We start from the raw sequence: 21,429 nt of genomic DNA, 5'->3' as shown, positions 1-21,429 counted from the left end.
AATGATAAAGGGAGAAAATTTGCTTCTTATCTGTTTGTGGAAAGTCGTTTTGAGTAAGGTACTGTACAATCTATTTGTAAATATTGTTACAATAAATTAGAAGAAAACAAGATGTCAGCTAGAGCTGTCCATAATGACTTAGAATTAGTAGCTAAACCTCCAGAACTTAAAGATTTAAATACATATGAGGCTATCCTTATATAATATGTGCACCCTTTTCAGGCTATAATTCGTATGGAGCCTAAAACAGGTAAGCTGCCTCCAACAGATCTACAAAGAGGTTTAAAAGGAAGAGTTGTGTATTTATCTTTAGATTTTAAGAAAAATGTTGAAACCGTTGGTGTAGAAAGAGAGGATACTGAACCTGTAGTCATTCTTGTCAATGGTGTACCCACAAAGAGTCGGAAAATATGGCAAGAGTTAGTAGATGTCACAAAAGTCCAAAAGCTACATTCTATCTGGTGTAAAACAATATTAACTATAAAAATGTAAATGTAGAAGAAGAAGTAATGACTTTAGAAGATGAAACAGAAATTTCAAGTGGACAAATAGAAAAAGTGGAGAACTCAAGAAAAGAAGAAATTTATGAACATTATACTATACACCCTCTACTTTCAAAAGAACTGATAGGAGATACTATTGAATGGTTCTAACTGAAAAAAGCAAAAGGAACTCCCATGAGTGTGTGGGAAATAAGTTTTGAAGCTTGTTGTTTTCCACAGCTGTTGCCTACTGGAAAAGGTGGACAATATGATGAACGAGCAGTTCAGATTCCAGCTGCAGAATCGTACTATACGACTGTACTCAGAAGGTCCAAGATTTCGTTAGTGTATTCCATATTTGTTTCATCTTTTATTTGAGAGTGATCTGTCTTCACTTTCATATGCAGTCAACCATATATCAAAAACAGGAACGCATAATTTACATGTTTCTGTAAAGGAATTTTAAGACAAAGTTGAAGAAAGAGTCGAACATTTAGAATCACAGTTAATTAATTTGATGGCATGTCAATGTGGCACTAATGAATATTGGTATTGACGTCATGGGGAATTAAAATGAATGTTAAGAAACTGAGGAACCCCTACATGGTTTGTTACACTTAATTGTGCTGCGTACGCATGGGATGATTTACTGGATTTTCTACGAGAAGCAAATTCAAATATAGAAAATATTGAATTGAAGACAGCTGGAGAATTGTGTTCCCTGGATCCTGTACATGTTTGCAGATATTTTAATCATAGGTTTGAAGGTACGATGTCTTTCATCTGTAATAAAAAAAAATCCACAGTTATTGATTTTTTGGGGAGAAAAGAATATAAAGCTAGAGGTGCTCCTCATATATATATATGTTTTTATGGATCAAGGATGCACCCAAATTTGGAACTGATTCGGATGAGACTGTTTTATCTTTTATGGAAGACTATGTTACCTGTGCAATTCCAAAAACAGGAGAAGAAAATATCTGAAGACAGCAAGTTTTACGGTTTCAGAGTCATCGATGTGGAAAATATTGCAGTGAGGCATACCATCACTCGAATATCACCCAAAAATACTTATAATATAATAAGAACAGAAGAATCAAAGTACATTAATGATTACAATCCGATGATTCTGAAGATGTGGAATGAAAATATGGACATGCAATATGTTGCAGATAACTCAATTGCTGTTGCTCGCTATGTCACGTCATATATTACCAAGTCTGAGAAGACAGAATTGAAAGAAATGTGTGAGGAAATTTCGCAGGAGAAGACACTTAGCAAAAATTAAACAGCTTCAGCTTGCAAATGCTTTCACATCGAGAAATTGGATCCTACGAATGTTCGGATCGATTGACATCTGCAAGTTCATATTCAAAGTCAAGAGGGATCATCTGGATAAGTATTGGTCTTCCTGCAGCACAAAATTGAGTTTTGAAATCTGTACAAGAAATTGAATACTTGGCACCGAATGAACCGGAAAGTACAAATATTCTGAAAACAAATATGTTGGATACGTACTATCCAAATATAAGTCCATACCTTGAAAACATATGTCAATATGAAATACTGCAACATTATAGTTAAAAAAAAAATGTTACAGAAAATATAAATGAAGGAAAATACGCTGTAATTGGATCTGAAGGATGTTTGGTAAAGCATGACAAAAGAAATCTGATTAATCACAGGAAATTAAGGTGTGATACTGCAGATAAAAGAGAGTTTTTCTATTTAGCTCTTCTGCAACTCTTCAAACCTTGGCAGACTGAAATGGAATTACTTGGACATTGTGACTGCTATGATGATTCTTTCAATGCATGTAAAGATAGCATTGAATGTACAATTTTTCTAAATTATCTCCAAATGTTGAACAAAGAGATTAATCAAGAACAAACTATTGCAGCTGACATAGTTAGAGATAGTTCTCAAGATAGTCAGAGTTCTGCTCCACAAAGTCAAGATCCACTAGGAGAAGCCATACTTGAAAATGAAGCGGCAATAGTAATGAGTGAAGTGGAAATGTTGATGCAGCAAGCACAACAGGAAAATATTGATTTGGAAAATTTAGAGGAACGTCTGAATACTGAACAGAAAGAAATATATCACCAAGTTACACAACAGATAGAACAAGGATTACTGCATGAAAAGATTGATTGCCAATGTACATCATTTAGCCCTATTCTTATGTACATCAGTGGACAAGCTAGAATGTGTAAAAGTTTTTTGATTAAATGTTTGTCAAGTTATCTACAGAAAACAACAGATTCACATTTGTCTTGAGTTGTAACTGCTCCAACTGGGATAGCAGCACACAACTTTGAAGGGATTACATTACAGGGTCTACTTATGTTACCAGTAGAACATGAAGATAAGTTGGAATACCACAAGCTATCTGGAGAAGCTTGTTTTGAAGTTTCAAGAGTACTAAAGAAAATGAAACTTCTTGTAATTGATGAAGTAAGCATGGTCTCCAACTTAATGGTTACGATTGTACATTTAAAGATGCAGCAGAGTTTAAAAACAAATTATGATGTTTTATTTGGAGGAAAAGATGTAATTGTATTTGGTGATCTACTGCAACTCACACCTGTGAAAGGCCAACTAGTTTTTAAAACCCTTCTTCATGAAGACACTAAAAACATTTTGGGGAAGTATTGGAAATGTGAATATTTGAAGTTATTTTGAATATAAGGAACTTATTAAGAAAATGCGGCAAGCAAATGATGAAGATTATGGAAATATTCTTCAAAATATTAGAATTGGTGTCTTAACAAGGGATGGAAAAAATGCTTTAGAAAGTCGGCTACTAAAAATCTTGTTTCCAAAAGAAAATTTTGCAACTGAAACAATCTACCGAAGAATTGCAGAAAAGAAATCTATAATTTGCCTTATGCCAACACTGAAAAAATGCTCTACATTCAATGAAGAACTGTTGAAACTGGAGAATGAACCGATAATGAACATGGTAGCTATTGATAAAATAGAAGATGAAGGACTAACTATTCTTTTGTCAGAGAAATTGCAGTTAAAATTAGACTCTTTGGAAAAATCAATATCCATGACTGCTGGTTTGGAAAAGACCTAATATGTCTCTGTAAACTACCGAGTAATACTACGGTGTAATTTAGATTTTGAAAAAGTTTTAGTAAATGCAGCAATGGGGAAAGTTGTTGACTTTGTTAGTTATACAAATAGAGATGAGATTGAATTTTTGAAGATTACATTTGATCAGATTGAAGAGGTGAAACAAATTGAACGCTGTTTTGTTCGTTTCTTGCTCGTAAAAGATTTGTATGTTCATAGAAATAAGTTTCCTGTTTGTTTAGCAGATGCAGTGACTATTCATAAATCTCAAGGTCTAAGTGTAAACAATGCTTGGGTAAATATTGGAAGTTCTGTGTTTAAAGAGGGTATGGCATATGTTGCATTGTCTCAATTAAGATCGTTATCTGGAATGTATTTTATTGATTTTGATGAGCAAAAGGTTAGTGCAGATGTAAATTGTGTAAAGGACTACAATAGGTTAAGAAGACTCTATGCTCCTAACTTAGGTGAATATCCTATTTATGAAACACGTTTAATACGTCCAAAACAAAAATATGATAAAGATTTTACTGAGGTTGCAAAGAAAAAAAGAATTGAAAAGAATGACGAGTCTTGAAAGAAAATGGAAGGATACACGGCTGCTAATATTGTAGGATGTCAGTTAGAAAATAGTTCAGGTATCAACTGCTATGCTAATGTAATCGTGAACGTTGTCTTTTTTTTAGAAAATCTACAGCATGCAATTATGGAAAATCGAGAAACAAGATTTTGTTCTTTGTTACATTATATTTTTGAGAAGATGAAAATCCATACTGCTTCTGATGTGCGGAATCTTCTGGAGATATGTTCTGTTTCTTCACAATTTACACAGAATGTACAGCAAGATGCTCAGGAATTTCTTATGTTTATGCTTGCATTAGAATTTTTTTGTGGCAGGTCAAGTGTCAATTTCAGGAAGAACTTTTAAAACAGTGGCTTTTGTTTTCCACAATGGACCTACTTCAACATCTGGACACCATACTGTGTATTTAAAATGTAATAAAGGATGGACTTTATGTAATAATGCACATTTAGAGTATACATGTTGCTTGCCTATTGAATTACCAAATTCATACTTAATATTTTTTTATGCCAAAATTCTAAGAAGATATCAACATGAATTACTGAGTATATTTTGGATATTTCCACTACAAATGATTTTAGAAACATCATTCACTCTATTGGAAACATGTGAATATGATTTTAGAAGTGTATGTTGGATATCCTCATTGAAAATGTTTTCAGAAACATCATTCGGCCTATTGGGAAGGTGTGTATATGAATTAAAAAGTTTATTTTGGCTATACTCAATGGAAATATTTTCACAAACATCATTCGACCAATAGGGAAGATGTCCGTAATTACGGTTTCATTTATTAATTCCGTTCTTTCATATTGCGTTTGAAAAATTGTGTTCGAAAGAAGGTTGTGATATATTTGATCTTTGTCTTGTATACTATGTTACTAAGGATGCTTATTAGTGAAAATTTAATTACCAAGTTGCGTTGGTTGTAGAAATTTTGAAGAGAGGTATGGGTTTTTTCAACAATCTAATTGATTGTATTTTTTTGCCCACTGTCATCTGATGATTAACATTGAAATCACTGTTTACGGTGAAATTCAATACAATCTGAAGACAGCAAAAAAAGGCAAATTGAATATGTGATGCAATTGTGTACTTATGTTGTGTTCCGAAAATCATAAAATTATATGTAATAACAAAAATAATTCTTCTCTTTTACAGACCTCACTACTAAAGTTAAAAATACTTTAAATTTGCTTTAAAAAAAAGAAGAAAAAATATATTATTATTAATTTCATATCTACTTCAAAACAGGTAAGATTAATCCACCCAGGTACTACCCTTGCAGTCTATCAAAGACACTGTGACTCGCCATGCCCATCTCCAGTCACCCAGCCAGTACTATACACTAATGCAATCTCTCCACTAATACCCAAGTACTAAATTCACCTTACACTCTCCTTGTAGTACTGTAATCATCCAGTCACTGCTGATGCACTCATACAATGGCACAAGCACTAACACAAGCAGTGCTACAATTGTCTGTTCACTATCCATACAGACCTCTAAGCAGGTACACACTACTCATTCACTACTGGAAAAGCCCTGGTAGCACATATGCACTCTAGCAATCACCCTGTCAGTCCCCATGCACTTCTCCAATCACCCATCTCGCACAGTGTACTTATCCAATCACTTTGCTAATACCAAAGCACTTATAAATATACCATGCACTCTCTTTACAGCACTATAATCATCCAGTTACTAGTCACATACTTATGGAATGGACTAACTACTAACACAAGTACAGCTACAATATTCTGTACACTTTCCATGGAGACCTCTAACCACCTACATTCTATTGATACACTCTTCTAAATACCCAGTTATTACCCATGCAGTCTAGGAATCCTCCTGTGAGTCCCATGCACTTCTTCACTTACCCATCCAGGCAATATCTAAGCACTTATAAATTCACCATGCACTCTGTTTGCAGCACTGTAATTATTCCAGTTATTACTCAGGTACTTATGGAGTCGACTAGCTACTAACACAAGCACCCGCTATTATTATTAATAGTAGGTTTCAGGGAAGAAATAGTTAGAAAGTAGCATTAAAAAAACTTTGAAATTCAGGGATAAAAACCATAGGATTCAGTGAAGTTATAGTTAGAAATTACCATTTAAAAAAACCTTTGAATTTCACTGAAAAAAACAAAGGTTTAAGAGACATTGTAGTTAGAAATTAGCACTTAAAAATCCATTGAAATTCACTGAAAAAAACATAGATTTCAGGCATGTTATAGTTAGAATTTAGCTTTTAAAAAACCATAGAAATTCACTGACAAAACCATAGGATTCATTGACGTCATAGTTAGTTGGACATTTCACTCTTACAAAACCTTAGAAATTCTACTGTTATAGTTAGTTCAGCTGACTAAAACTCGCGCCCACGCAATGCACTGATGATGACGTCACATATTACATCATTCATCACATGGTCAGTGACATCACTGAAGACATCTCAAATGACATCACTGATGACATCACTGATTACATAATCCATGTGACAATCTGATGCACCTTCTCACACCCTAATATAACCTTTGATACACCGTCTCCAAAATACAGAATACCATTTTCGAAACCAGAGACACACCAATATCAGTTACTACATATCTAGTCACTGGTTCTTAGGTCTACACATACATCCACTCATTCACCCATACAATCACTCATACATGCAGTCACTCATCAATACAACACTAACATAACATGTTTATTTGTAATGCGCACGTTCACCACTACGGGTATCTTGGCGCTGTTTGTTGTTATCCAACTCAATGGTACTCATTTTATCAACCTAAGATGGATGAAAGGCTGAGTGGACCACCCGCTGGGATTTGAACCTGTGACCATGAGGTCAAACACAGGCCCCTGCAGTAGACGCGGTAGGCACATTAGTCTACTGAGCCACCAGACCCGACATATGTACTCATACACCTACACAGACACTCACACACCAGCACTCATCCAGAGTTACTCACACACCTAGTCAGTCAGACAAAGAATCAATCATACTTCCATTTACTGACCTATACCTGAAAATACACACAACACATCACATATGTAAACAGAAAGAAACAAATAATTACTCTCTTATACAATCACTGATACAAGTGCGCACTCATCTATGCAGCCACTCTCACAATCACTGACTTTCACCTATAGTCATTTATATACTCCAACTCTCACATACACTGCCTTTTACATATGTAGTTACTTGGACATGTACCGCTGAGACATCCATTCGCTCACTAACACACCCATACACACACTTAATCACCCATACAGCTGTTGCCACATGCACTCTTGAACCCATACACCCAGTGAATCAACCACTCAAACATGTATGCACAGAGTTACACACCTCCCACGCAACCACACACAAATCAGGCACCCATACAATTACTCTGGCAACCAATCAATAACCTATATAGACACTCATGTAGCTACTGACCAACCCATGCAGCAGCTTATACAACTGCAGACAGACTGATACAGACATTCAAACGGGCTATTCACTAACCCATGCATTCAGTAAGACACTTTTAATCACTCACTTAAACAGTCAGTCACACACCTACTAAATCCTCCATCCAGACACTTATACACCCACTCATTCTTCAATACTGCTTGGCATATATATAATACATATTTAAAGTTGAAAGAAAAACACATTCACTGAATGATGTCATCAGTGATGTCATCAGTGATTTCATTTGAGATGTCATCAGTGATGTCACTGACCATGTCATGAATGATGTCATATGTGACATCATCAGCAGTGCATTGTGGGGGCGCGAGATATAGTTAGCTGAACTAACTATAACGGCAGAATTTCTCTAGTTTTGTATGAGTGGAATGTCCAACTAACTATAACGTCAATGAAACCTATTCTTTTTAGTGAATATATATATATATATATATATGTGTATATATATATATATTCACTGAATAAACCCTAGGTTTTAGGGGTGTTATAGTTAGCTGGACATTTCCCTCATACAAAACCCTAGAAATTCCCCTGTTATAGTTAGTTCAGCTAACTATGACTTGCGCCCCCGCAATGCACTGCTAATGACGTCACATATTACATCACTCATGACATGGTCAGTGACATCACTGATGACATCACTGATGACATCTCAAATGACATCACTGATGACATCACTGATGATATCATCCAGTGACTGTGTGTTTCTGTAAAGTTTAAATATGTTTGATATATTTATAGTGAAAGAACCTGTGGAAGAATGAGTTGGTGTACAAGAGTTTGAATGGATGATTTTCTAGGTGCGTAACTGACTCTGTAAGTGAGTCATTAAATGTATCTTACTGCAGACTAGTGACTAAACTGTGTGAATGTCTGTATGTGTCTGTGTGTAGGTGTATAAGTGGCTGCATGGTTTTGTGAATACCTATATGAGTGTCTATATGGGTTATTGATTGGTTGTCTGAGTATCTGTATGGGTGCCTGAGTGTTTGTGTGGGTAGGGTGTGTGTGACTCTATGCATAGATGTGTGAGTGGGTGATTCTATGGGAGCATGGTTTTAAGAGTACATCTGTGATGAACTGTATGGTTGGGTGAGTGTATGTATGGGTGTGTTAGGGATTGAATGTATATCTCAGTGGTACATGTGTGACTAACTACATATGTGAAAGGCAATATATATGTGTGTAAGAGTATATAAGTGGGTATATGTGAGAGTGTGTGATTGTGAGAGTGGCTGTATGGATGAGTGTGTGCTTGTATCAATGATTGTATAAGAGCGTAAGAATGTGGTACTATTTTTATGAGTAAGTGAACTTGAGTGTGTTTAACTGTATAGGTGAGTAAATTCGACTGTGTTTAATTACTTGCATGACTGACTAGGTGTGTCAGTACCTCAATGGATGATTGGCGGTGTGTGAGTGTTTATATAGGTATATAAATGCATATGATACTCTTGTACGGAGTGACTGTAAGTATGAGTGACTGTACAGGTGAGTGAGTGGAGGTGTATGTAGACCTAAGAGTTAATGATTGGGTATTTAGTTATTGGTATTGGAGTATCTATGGTTTTCAAAATGCCCACCTGAAATTTTGAGTCGGTGTATGAAAGGTTAAATTAGGGTGTGAGAAGATGCACTAATTTATCACATGGCTGATGTCATCAGTGATGTCATCAGTGATGTCATTTGAGATGTCATCAGTGATGTCACCGACCATGTCATGAGTGATGCAATATGTGATGTCATCAGCAGTGCGTTGCGGGGGCGCAAGTTATAGTTAGCTGAACTAACTATAACAGGGGAATTTCTAGGGTTTTGTACAAGGGAAATGTCCAGCTAACTATAACACCCCTGAAACCTATGGTTTTTTCAGTGAATTTCTAAGGTTTTTTAAATGCCAATTCCTAACTATAACGCCCCTGAAACCTTTGGTTTTTTCAGTGAATTTCAAAGGTTTTTTAAATGCCAATGCCTAACTATAACGTGCATGAAACCTATGGTTTTTTCAGTGAATTTCAAAGGTTTTTTAAATGCTAATTCCTATCTATAACTTATCTCTGATGATATCATGAAAAGCATTCTTTTTTAAAAGTAGGGTGCACATTAGTTTTGAGGGAAAGCATCTTTGTGATTGGTTAAGAAAAAGCAGTTTCAACGTGGAGTACATATCATAGGATACAATTTCCTCAGCTCAACCACACATGCTACTTGCATTTGGAAGGCACTGTTCGAACTTAAAACAATCGTCAACTTTTAACCTGCACGTGTCGTTAAATGTTCAAGAAAATGTTACAAAAAAATATCTTAAAGTTTTAAAACATTTATGAACTTTTAACCTGCACGTATTGTAGAATGTTCTAGAAAGTGTGTTGATAGAATACGTTGCAATTCTGACTTCTATGTGTTGTTGAATATTTTTAAAAACGGTTCATATAGAAAATTAAAAAGAAACCAATAGAGAAGTTTTGAAACCTAAAATAATCAAGGAACTATTGTAATTTATTCTTTACATGTATTTATGTGTGCAGCAACAAAATTATAGACACAACAGCACTAGGAAGAGGAAGAAGCAGGGAGAGGGGGAGTGGGGGAGATGGGCAGAATGGTACACATGCACAATTAAGTACAACACACATATAGACTAACAATGGCCAAAATGAAACACACCAACAAGGAGCACAAGTCACACAACCTGCCAACATCACACCACTGAACGAGCATAGAAGTTAAAACCACGCTGCATTCATACAGGATGTGTACAAAGGCCAGTCGTTAGTGTTGTGGGATGTCTGAGACCGTGGTCATCATGGATGAGATGCCCAGCATGTGGCACATGGTCGAGTTCACTGTGTGTTATGTTATGTTGCCAAACGCCTGTTCCTCCTTCCAACGAGCCCCCACACTTTTGTACGGTGAGCTGTTGTATCTCGTGCACTCGTACGGCACGCCATTGTAATGCCTATTTACGCATGTCCTGCTACATTCCAACTACAACATCACAGTGCCGTTTGGAGGTGGTGCATGCCACTTTACAACATCGACTGCTGCGGCTCTTGTAACGGGCCACACCAGAACACAGAGACACACTTATCGCACTTCCTGTACACGGACATGTCCGAGACACCCCATTCCCCTTGCCGGATAGGCACACCCCTGCACTGACCTGTGAACGACAGACCAGCACACGCCAGTTGTGCATGCAGGAGGATGCGTACGTAGCTACACATCCAGGCTCACTGCCAACGCTGAGGTGACAGCACACTGTGATGTTGCAGGGCTTGTGCCTATCATGCTAAGACAATGACCACAGGGACACACTTACTAAGATGTGGGTTTGGGGGGCATTGGCGGTGTCAGGAAGGCCAAACGGAAACTCTCCACGGAGGCAGAATGAAGATAAGTTCCCAATGCCCTCCTCCCAGAGCTCACTGCGTTAATTCAGCTGCTCCAGGCAGGGGGAAAGGGGAGTTGGACAGAGAAAGAGACACTCGAGCTGGCCTGGCTCCCTCCTCAATCTTCAACAGGATTTCAGGGAGACCTAATGCACAGAAGGAGACAGAATGCCTTTCAATACCTTTTCTAGCCTACTTAACAATTCTTGTTCACCGCTCTCTCTCTCTCACTATCTGAGCCTTTCTCCTACCAGATCTTTTGCTTGAGTATTGCCTCTCTTTATATTGTTCGATGTTGTTCTGGTTCACGGCTTTCTATTAACCTGTATATGCACAGAAATACACTGGGTTACTCTCCACTCACTTCCTTCTGAATTCCACTATAACATTACTCTTCTATTCTTTCTTACCAGTCTATGATCTTAGCTGATATGACAATTCGTAACCGCAGTTCTGAGAACCTGTAGTTCTTTCTTCCACTACCAGTCTTTGCTGCTTGGAAGGATGGTTGCAGAGAAGTCTCAAGTCTCCCTTGCTCTCTAGGAAACGCGCAAAAAGGGACAGGGAAGGATAGACAGGAGGAAGGGAAAGTTCAAGGAAAAGCGCTGAGGGCGGGATGGGGAGACAGAGCTTGAGACGAAGCAGAGTTCTGCTGAATGAAGAATGAACTGGACACCAGTCTCTCTGAATCTGCTACTTGAGATACTGAATGAACACTCTCACCGTAACTGCTGCCAGTCTCCAGGCGGACTCCTTACTCTACGGTAAGCCTACCGGAGGACGAGATACCCTGGATATACTGGGGTCACTCTGGAACTCTGATATCTCTTCTTATCACTTCCGCGACTCAGGTTCAGTTCTCCAACTGACTAAGATTATTTCTCTCTCTCAGGCTTTGAGCTTACAAACCACTCTGAGATGTGTCTCCATCCACGGACTAAAGTTCTGTGGAGACAAATTGATTTCCTCATACCAAGAGTTCTTTTGTGAGGAGCGTGAACTAAAGCTCCCTCACACGACTATGGTCAAATTGAAGTGCGCAGCAAGGCGCGCTTCGTGAGGAGACGAAATCTCGTGATCCCGCGAGACTTCAAACGTAATGGGCTAATCAGGAAAACTCGGCGGCCATCTTTGAACGAAGTCCAAAGCTCTAAATACTTGTCCATAAATTGCAGAGGGAGGGCTTAACCCAAACTCGATGCAGTCCTAACGAACTGCGCGGCGCGATTGTAGCATTCAGCCCCATCCTGACAGTACCCCCTCTCAAAGACCGATCCATCGGTCTTGGTTTCAGGGGATGTTGTGCATGAAATCGTCTAATTAGTCTCGGAGCATGTACATTCTTTGCAGGTTCCCATGACCTTTCCTCCGGACCAAACCCCTTCCAATCCACTAAATAGTGTAGGGTCCCTTTGCTCCTCTTGGAATCTAGCACTCCCTTTACCTCGTATTCTAAATGTTTGTCAACCCTCACTGGGGGGGGAGGTCTGTTTAGTCTGAGGTTAGGAGCTGTCTTCTTTAGAAGGGATACATGAAACACTGGATGAATTCCTAACTGAGCAGGTAATTTTAATTTGACAGTGACCGGACCCTGAATTTGTTCGATGACAAAGGGACCTATGAAGCGAGGTTGGAACTTCCTATTTCCCTTTAACCTAAGATGCCTTGAAGACAACCATACTGAATCTCCAACTTGATACTGTGGTGTCTTCCTCCTGTGTTTGTCTGCCTGTTTCTTGTAGCCTGCCTTAGCCTGGTGTAAGTTGGATTCTGCAGATTTACGAGCCCTACTCAGATCTGTGAATAAATCACTGACTGCTGGAACTCCAAAATCTCCCTGGTTACTAAAGGGATTAGGATGTAACCCAGAGTTTAGATAGAAGAGAGAATACCCTGTGGAAGCATGTTTGGCATTGTTATGCGCAAATTCAGCCATCCATAGTAAATCTGGCCAGTCACCTCCCTGATCTAAGAGAAACAGACGCAAGTACTGTTCAAGCTCTTGGTTCACTCGCTCGGTCTGACCATCGGTCTCAGGGTGATAGCTAGTAGATAGTCTGACCTCCACTCCCATTCCCTTCATGAACGCCTTCCAAAAGTGTGACACAAATTGGGGTCCCCGGTCTGAAATCACTATCTTGGGAACTCCATGGACCCTTACGATGTTTTCCCTGAAAAGACGGGCTAATTCAGAAGCTGAAGGGATCCCTTTGACTGGAATGAAGTGACTCATCTTGGTGAAGGTGTCTACTATTACTAAGATGGTGTTGTAACCCTTACTCAGTGGGAGGTCTACTATTAAGTCTAATGTGACGGTGTGCCAAGGATGTGGTGGTGTGGGCAAAGGCTGTAACAACCCCTGTGGAGCCTGCCTACTGGCTTTTCCCCGGGCACAGATCTCACAAGACTCTACATATTTCTTTATTTGAGAATTCATATTAGGCCACCAGAAGTATCTTTGGACCAGATCAATGGTCTTCATTGCTCCCTTGTGGCCAGCCAACGGCTGATCATGGCAGTCTTTCAAAACTTGTTCTTGGATCTCCTTAGTAGGAAGGTATAAGGCCCCGTCTTGATAAGGCAAGGAATTAATTACTTGCCGACCTTCTTCTTGACTGGCCCACTCGGCCATCTCTGCTTCTGACATTAGCTTCCGGATTGCATCTTGATAATGGGCTTCAGAAATGGAGCACACAATCTTGGATTCTGGAATTATGGGTTGTGGAGTCACAGAATGATCGGTGTCTTCGGTTTGAATCCGGGACAAGGCATCCGCCTTCCCATTCTTGTTTCCTGGTCGATAAGTTATCACAAAGTCAAAATCTGCGAAGTATAGAGACCATCGTAGTTGACGGGGAGTTAACGTTCTTGCGGATTTTAGAAATTGAAGATTTTTGTGGTCTGTAAACACTGTAACGGTGTGTCTGGCCCCTAACAAATGATGTCTCCATTCGACAAAGGCGTCTTTCACAGCCAGCAGCTCCTTTTCAGCGATGGTGTAGTTCACTTCAGCTGAATTCAGTTTCCGAGAATGATAGGCCACTGGATGTAGTTGCCCCGTTGACTTGTGTCGTTGAGACAAAATTCCACCAATTGCTTGATCAGAAGCATCAGCTTCCACAAAGAAAGGTTCTGTAGGGTCCGCATGAAGCAGGATGGGAGCAGTGGTGAAACTCTTCTTGAGGAACTCGAAAGCATGTTCAGCCTCCACTGTCCAATGGAACTTCACGCCTTTCTTCAGCAATCTGGTAATTGGAATGATTTTCTGCGAGAATCCCTGGATGAATCGCCGATAGAAATTAGCGAATCCTAAGAATCTCTGAATCTCTCTCACATCCTTTGGTGACGGCCAGTCGACCACCGCTTGTACCTTCTTAGCTTCCATGGTGATTCCTCCTGGAGATAACACGAAACCTAGGAATTCCACAGTTCGCACATTGAAGGCGCATTTCTCCAGTTTTACAAAAAGTTGATGCTTGCGCAATCTCTCCAAGACAGCCTTTACATGATTTGAATGTTCTCTTGGGTCAGTGGAGTATATCAAGATGTCATCCAAATAGATCACTGCGATCCGATCCACCAAATCTCCCATAATATCGTTAATGAAATGCTGGAAGGCTGCTGGAGCGTTACACAAGCCAAAAGGCATGACTTGATACTCAAATAGTCCGTACTTCGTCCTAAAAGCAGTCTTCCATTCATGGCCTTCTTTCATTCGGATGAGATGATAGGCCCCTCGAAGATCCAATTTTGTGAAGATCTGCGCGTCCTTTATCTGATCTAGGAGGACCGAAATCAGAGGCAAAGGGTAGCGGTTCTTGACCGTTACCCGATTGATAGCACGATAATCGATGCAAGTTCTCAGAGACCCCTCCTTCTTCGGAATGAAAAATAGTGGCGAAGACACTGGGGACTGAGATGGTCGAATAAATCCGTTAGCCAGGTAACGATCTAGGTATTCTTTCAGATAGCCGTTCTCCGCTTCCGTTAATGCATAAACCCTACTGCAAGGTAATGCTGCCCCAGGTTCCAGATCGATGGTGCAGTCGTAGGAACGATGTGGAGGGAGTTTCTCGGCCTCCTGTTCACTGAAGACTTCTTGGAATTCTTGATACTCTGCTGGAATTTTCATGGTGTTTATTACTCCAATAGACTCTCCACTAAAAGACAGCAAGGTGGCCAAAGATGGTTCGGGAGGTTCGCCCACAGAAGAAAAGCAATGGTCAGCACAATAGGCGGAATCCATCTCGATGGTTCGATCTTCCCAATCGATGGTAGGATTATGCAAGGTCAGCCAAGGAAGTCCCAAAATTATCTGAAATTGCGGGGCATCAATCAGGTTGAACTGTAAGGCCTCGCTATGACCATTGGACTGAATCAATTCCACCATTTCGGTGTGATGAGTGATCGGACCTGACGAGAGGTTAGTACCATCTACAGCCCGGACTGATTTCTTCTGCTCCTTACGCATAGCCAGGATTCCCATCTTCTTGGCAAATTTTATATCACAGAAATTGCCAGTGGCACCTGAATCGATCATTATTGCCACTCCTTGCCGCTCCTGCCTCCTAAATCTTAATTTCATCTGTAAAGTTAAATGGGGTGCCCGAGTCTGAAGGGTGTTCAAATTTGGTGATCTCTTGGAGTCTGATTTTTCTCCTTCGCCATCTGAGCGACTCCGCCTACAGATGGTTTTGGGAGTTTCCCGGATTTGGGGTCTTCGGCCTCTTCGGACACTCTCTCACAAAATGCCCAGATCCTCCACAATACATACATAGTTTCTTCAGTCTCCTTTGATCCTTCTCTTCCTTACTCAAAGGGCCACGAACAGACCCAATCTGCATTGGTTCACTTTCTACCGTTCCACCAGTAGACTTACTGGGTTCTGTCTTCATTCGATCAAAGCGTGGATAGTTCCAGCGAAAGTCCTTCGTCTTCCTTTCACCTCTTCTCTCTGCACTGCGGAAATCGATTTCAAGAACTAAATCCACCAACTCCGAGAATTCGATAGGTCGCTTTGGAATCTGTGCTAAGGTATCCTTGATGTCATCACGTAGGCCTCGATAAAACAGAGCTGATCTCTTCTCCTCTGGCCAGTTGGTCTCCACCAATAGTTTATTGAACTGCGTTAAGTAAGAGATAAGATCCTTATTACCCTGACGCAGTTCTAAAAGTTCATTATCTGTAGCCTGAGATACTCGACGTCTGTCAAAGATTCTGAGGAATTCTGTCTTGAACTGTTCTAAATTATATAAAAAAGGATCGTCCCGAGATACTAATGGCATGGCCCAATTTGCAGCATCCCCTCCCAAATAGGACAAAATAAAAGCCACTCGTGATTGAGCATCTGGGAATAAATTGGCACGACACATAAAATGTAAGGAACATTGGGTGAGAAAGAGCTGCGCCTTCTGAGGGTCTCCACAATATCTTTCGGGGGGGGCAAAGGAATGATGGGGGACACGGAGTGTACAACCTGAGCTACAGTGCGTGGGTCTTGTTTTGTTTGTGCATCACTAGGAAAGGTTTGAGCGGAGGTTCCCCCTGAGGATATCTCACTAACTCTCTGGGACAATAACAGTGTCTCCTGTCTAGAAGCCATAACCTCCTGCCTTAAACTCTTATTTTCATCAGTTAGGGTGCCTAATTCCCTCTGAATCCCCTCCAACATATCCCCTAAGGCCTTTAAACTGAAACCCTCCGCCATTCTGCCCAGGTGAAGGAAAACTCGTGGGCACTTCAATCTGTCAGGAAGGCCAAACGGAAACTCTCCACGGAGGCAGAATGAAGATAAGTTCCCAATGCCCTCCTCCCAGAGCTCACTGCGTTAATTCAGCTGCTCCAGGCAGGGGGAAAGGGGAGTTGGACAGAGAAAGAGACACTCGAGCTGGCCTGGCTCCCTCCTCAATCTTCAACAGGATTTCAGGGAGACCTAATGCACAGAAGGAGACAGAATGCCTTTCAATACCTTTTCTAGCCTACTTAACAATTCTTGTTCACCGCTCTCTCTCTCTCACTATCTGAGCCTTTCTCCTACCAGATCTTTTGCTTGAGTATTGCCTCTCTTTATATTGTTCGATGTTGTTCTGGTTCACGGCTTTCTATTAACCTGTATATGCACAGAAATACACTGGGTTACTCTCCACTCACTTCCTTCTGAATTCCACTATAACATTACTCTTCTATTCTTTCTTACCAGTCTATGATCTTAGCTGATATGACAATTCGTAACCGCAGTTCTGAGAACCTGTAGTTCTTTCTTCCACTACCAGTCTTTGCTGCTTGGAAGGATGGTTGCAGAGAAGTCTCAAGTCTCCCTTGCTCTCTAGGAAACGCGCAAAAAGGGACAGGGAAGGATAGACAGGAGGAAGGGAAAGTTCAAGGAAAAGCGCTGAGGGCGGGATGGGGAGACAGAGCTTGAGACGAAGCAGAGTTCTGCTGAATGAAGAATGAACTGGACACCAGTCTCTCTGAATCTGCTACTTGAGATACTGAATGAACACTCTCACCGTAACTGCTGCCAGTCTCCAGGCGGACTCCTTACTCTATGGTAAGCCTACCGGAGGACGAGATACCCTGGATATACTGGGGTCACTCTGGAACTCTGATATCTCTTCTTATCACTTCCGCGACTCAGGTTCAGTTCTCCAACTGACTAAGATTATTTCTCTCTCTCAGGCTTTGAGCTTACAAACCACTCTGAGATGTGTCTCCATCCACGGACTAAAGTTCTGTGGAGACAAATTGATTTCCTCGTACCAAGAGTTCTTTTGTGAGGAGCGTGAACTAAAGCTCCCTCACACGACTATGGTCAAATTGAAGTGCGCAGCAAGGCGCGCTTCGTGAGGAGACGAAATCTCGTGATCCCGCGAGACTTCAAACGTAATGGGCTAATCAGGAAAACTCGGCGGCCATCTTTGAACGAAGTCCAAAGCTCTAAATACTTGTCCATAAATTGCAGAGGGAGGGCTTAACCCAAACTCGATGCAGTCCTAACGAACTGCGCGGCGCGATTGTAGCATTCAGCCCCATCCTGACAGGCGGTCCTGGAGTTGTTGAGAAGAGTCTTCTGGCCCTCATGGGTATCCCTGTATCATGTTCATTGACTCTATGGTACCTGTGGGTGTTCTGGTGTGGCTCTTGGCTGTGTTCCCTTTCATGGTGTAGGTAGTTGTCCTGCTTAACATCAGCAGAAAGCAGGTGTAAAATCGTGTCTTTTCGCCGGAATCTTATTGTCATTGTGGAATTCAGCACTCTTACTATCATTGTAGGATGCTGCACTCTCACATTGTGAGATGCTTCTCTCTTAATATCATTATGGGCTGCCGTACTCTCACTCTAATTGTGGGATGCTGCGCTCTTAGTTTCATTGTGGGACTCCACACTCCTAATATCTTTGTGGAATACCACACCCTCACATTGTAGGATGCTGCATTCTTACTATAACTCTGGGATGCTGCACTCTCACATTGTGAGATGCTGCATTATTAATATCATTGTGGCATGTCGAACTATTATTATCTTTGCAGGATGCCGCACTCTCACATTTAGAAAGCCACACTCTCACTATCATTGTGGGATGCCGTATTGATACTGTCATTGTGGGATGTGGCACTCTCACATTGTCGGATAACACACTCTTACTATCATTGTGGGATGCCTCACTCCTAATATCATTGTAGAATGCCACACTCTTTCTATCATTGTTGGATGCCACACTCTCACTATCATTGTGGATGACACATTCAGACTATCATTTCAGATGCTGCACTCTCACTTACATTTTTAGATGCTGCACAATCACTATCACTTTGGGATGCCGCACTCTTACATTGTGATATGCTGCACTCTTGCTATCATTGTGGGATGCCACACTTCTAAAACCATTGTAGAATGCTGCAGTCTTCCTATCGTTAGTGGATACCGCACTCTCAATATCATTGTGGATGCCACACTCTCACTATCATTTCGGATGCCGCACTCTCACTATCGTTGTGCAATGCTGCACTCTTAATTTCATTGTGAGACACCACACTCTCAATTTGTGGGATGCCGCCCTCTTACTATCATTGTGGGGTGCCACACTCTCACATTGATGGATGCAATACTCTCAATATCATTGTGGGATGCTGCACTCACATTGTGTGATGGAGCACTCTTACTATCATTGTGGGTTACTATGCTATTCCTAACATTGTGGGATGGCGCACTCCCAATCAATCAATCAATCAGGTGTTTTTTAAGTACGGCTACTCACCCGTAAGGGACTCAAGGCACTGGGGTGGGGTGCAGGATCCAGTCCATCAAGGAGGGGCTCTGTCGAAGTGCCAAGTTTTGATATTTCTCGTGAAGGTAGGCAGCGATGTTGGCTTCCTGAGGTGGGCCGGTAGGGCGTTCCAGGCTCTGGCCAAGAGGAAGGAGAAGGATCGGCCTACCGATCTGATCTTACTGGTGCGGGGGACCATGGCTTAGGAGAGCTGGGCTGATCGTAGGGTCCTTTGGGGGGCGTGTAATTTGAGTCGGCTGTTCAGGTATGCCGGTCCGGTGTTGTAGAGGGACTTTTGTGTATGGGTGAGAATCTTGAAGGTGATTCTAACCTTGATCGGGAGCCAGTGGAGTGTGCGCAGGTGCTGGGAGATATGGCATGTCCAGGATGATTTCAATGTTGCATGTGTGGTCCGTGGGGGGTAGGTGGGCTTCTGATGGCGGGCGGCCACCAGGTGCCATTCGAGGCTTTGGGGTTTGGGCCCATGATGAGTACTTCTGTTTTGTCGATGTTGAGTTGCAGGCAGCTGCTTTTCATCCATTTGGCGAAAGCTTACATTCCTTCTTGAAAGATGTGCTTGGCTGTGTTGGGTTTGTTAGATAGGGAGAGGATGAGTTGGGTATCGTCTGCGTATGACACAATGTTGAGTCCGTGGGTTCTGACGATGGGGGTGAGCGGAACAATGTAGACGTTGAAGAGCATGGGGCTGAGGGAGGACCCCTGGGGGACTGAAAAAGTGGTTGGTGTAGGGTCCAAGAGGAAAGGAGGGAGTCTGACCCTCTGCATTCTGCCTGAGAGGAAGGAGTGGATCCAGTCAAGGTCCTTGTCCTGGATCCCTGCATCGTGGAGTCTGCGTGTTAGGATGCGGTGGGAGACTGTGTCGCAGGCAGCTGAGAGGTTGAGGATGATGAGGGCTACTGTTTCTCCTCTGTCCAGTAGAGAGTGGATGTCGTCTGTTGAGGCGAGGAGGGCGGTTTCTGTGATGTGTTTTTTTCTGAAGTCAGATTGGGAGGAATGAGGTTGAGGATGTTGTGCTCTTCGATGGAGGTGGCAAGTTGGCTGTTGATGGCTTTCTCAATGACTTTCACTGGGAACTGGAGCAGGTAGATGGGTATGTAGTTTTTGAGGTCAGTGGGGTCCGCCAAGGGCTTCTTCAGGAGGGGGTTGATCTCGGCGTGTATTCAGTCGTCGGGTAAGGAGGTGATGGTGTGGCGGAGTATGGGTGCAATTGTGTCAGCGGCTCTGTTGAAGATGTGGTGGGGGCAGGGATCTGTGGGGGCCCCTGAGTGGATTGACTTAATTGTCTTCATTGTGTCTTCGGTGGTGAGGGCTGTCCAATTGTCAATTGCTGGCTTCAGGGTGTTGGGGTTGGCTGGTGAGGGTTCAGTGTGTTGGTTGTCTTCGTCGATGTTGTCGTAAATGTTCTTGATTTTGTGGTGGAAGAATGTGCTGATATTTGTTGCAGAGGTTTTGTGAGGGAAGAAAGTCAGTAGACTCGCTGGTGGGTTGGGCAAACTCCTTAATGATGCTGAAGACTTCTTTGTTGTTGTGCGTGTGTTTGGAGATTCTGTCTTCGATCGCTTTTTTCCTCGTTTTTCTGATGAGTTGGTGGTGGCCGTTGGTGGCGGCTCTGAAGTTGTTGTGGGTTCTGTGGATTTTGAGTTCCTCCAGGCCTTTTCGAGGTGGTGGCATGTGCGTGTGGAGTCTCAAAGTTCGGTGGTAGACCATCTGGATTTCTTGGCATGTGTGGTTGTTCTTCTTGAGGGGGGCTATGGTGTTGGTGCTGTTGGAGCTTGAGGGAGGCTATGGTGTTGGGGCTGCTGGGCTCTTAAAATTATTGTGGGATGCTGAACTCTGACTATAATTGTGGGATGACGCACTCTTACTATCATTGTGGGATGCTGCACTCTCACATTGTGGGATGCCTAACTCCTACTATCATTGTGGGATGCTGCACTCTTACTGTCATTGTGGAGTGCTGCACACTCACTATCGTGGGAAGCTGCACTCTTACTATCATTGTGGGATGCTTTACTCTCAGTATCATTGTGAGATGCCACACTGTTTTTATCATTGTGGGATGCCGCTATCTTACTATTTAGCTACAATTCAACTGAGCTTGAATAGAAT

The 21,429-nt window shown here is 41.7% G+C and overlaps 1 protein-coding gene across 1 annotated transcript in view; it reads left to right on the top strand.

Annotated features, from left to right (window-relative positions):
• Window positions 1-21,429, top strand: part of LOC146839177 (CD5 antigen-like) — a 560,873-nt gene that overhangs the window by 274,485 nt on the left and 264,959 nt on the right. The window lies entirely within an intron of this gene.

This window comes from Triturus cristatus, chromosome 4_2 (genome assembly GCF_964204655.1).
Source record: "Triturus cristatus chromosome 4_2, aTriCri1.1, whole genome shotgun sequence".
Taxonomy (NCBI): Eukaryota; Metazoa; Chordata; class Amphibia; order Caudata; family Salamandridae; genus Triturus; species Triturus cristatus.
Note: the sequence above shows the minus strand (reverse complement) of the source record. Positions and strands in the feature narration are given on the sequence as shown.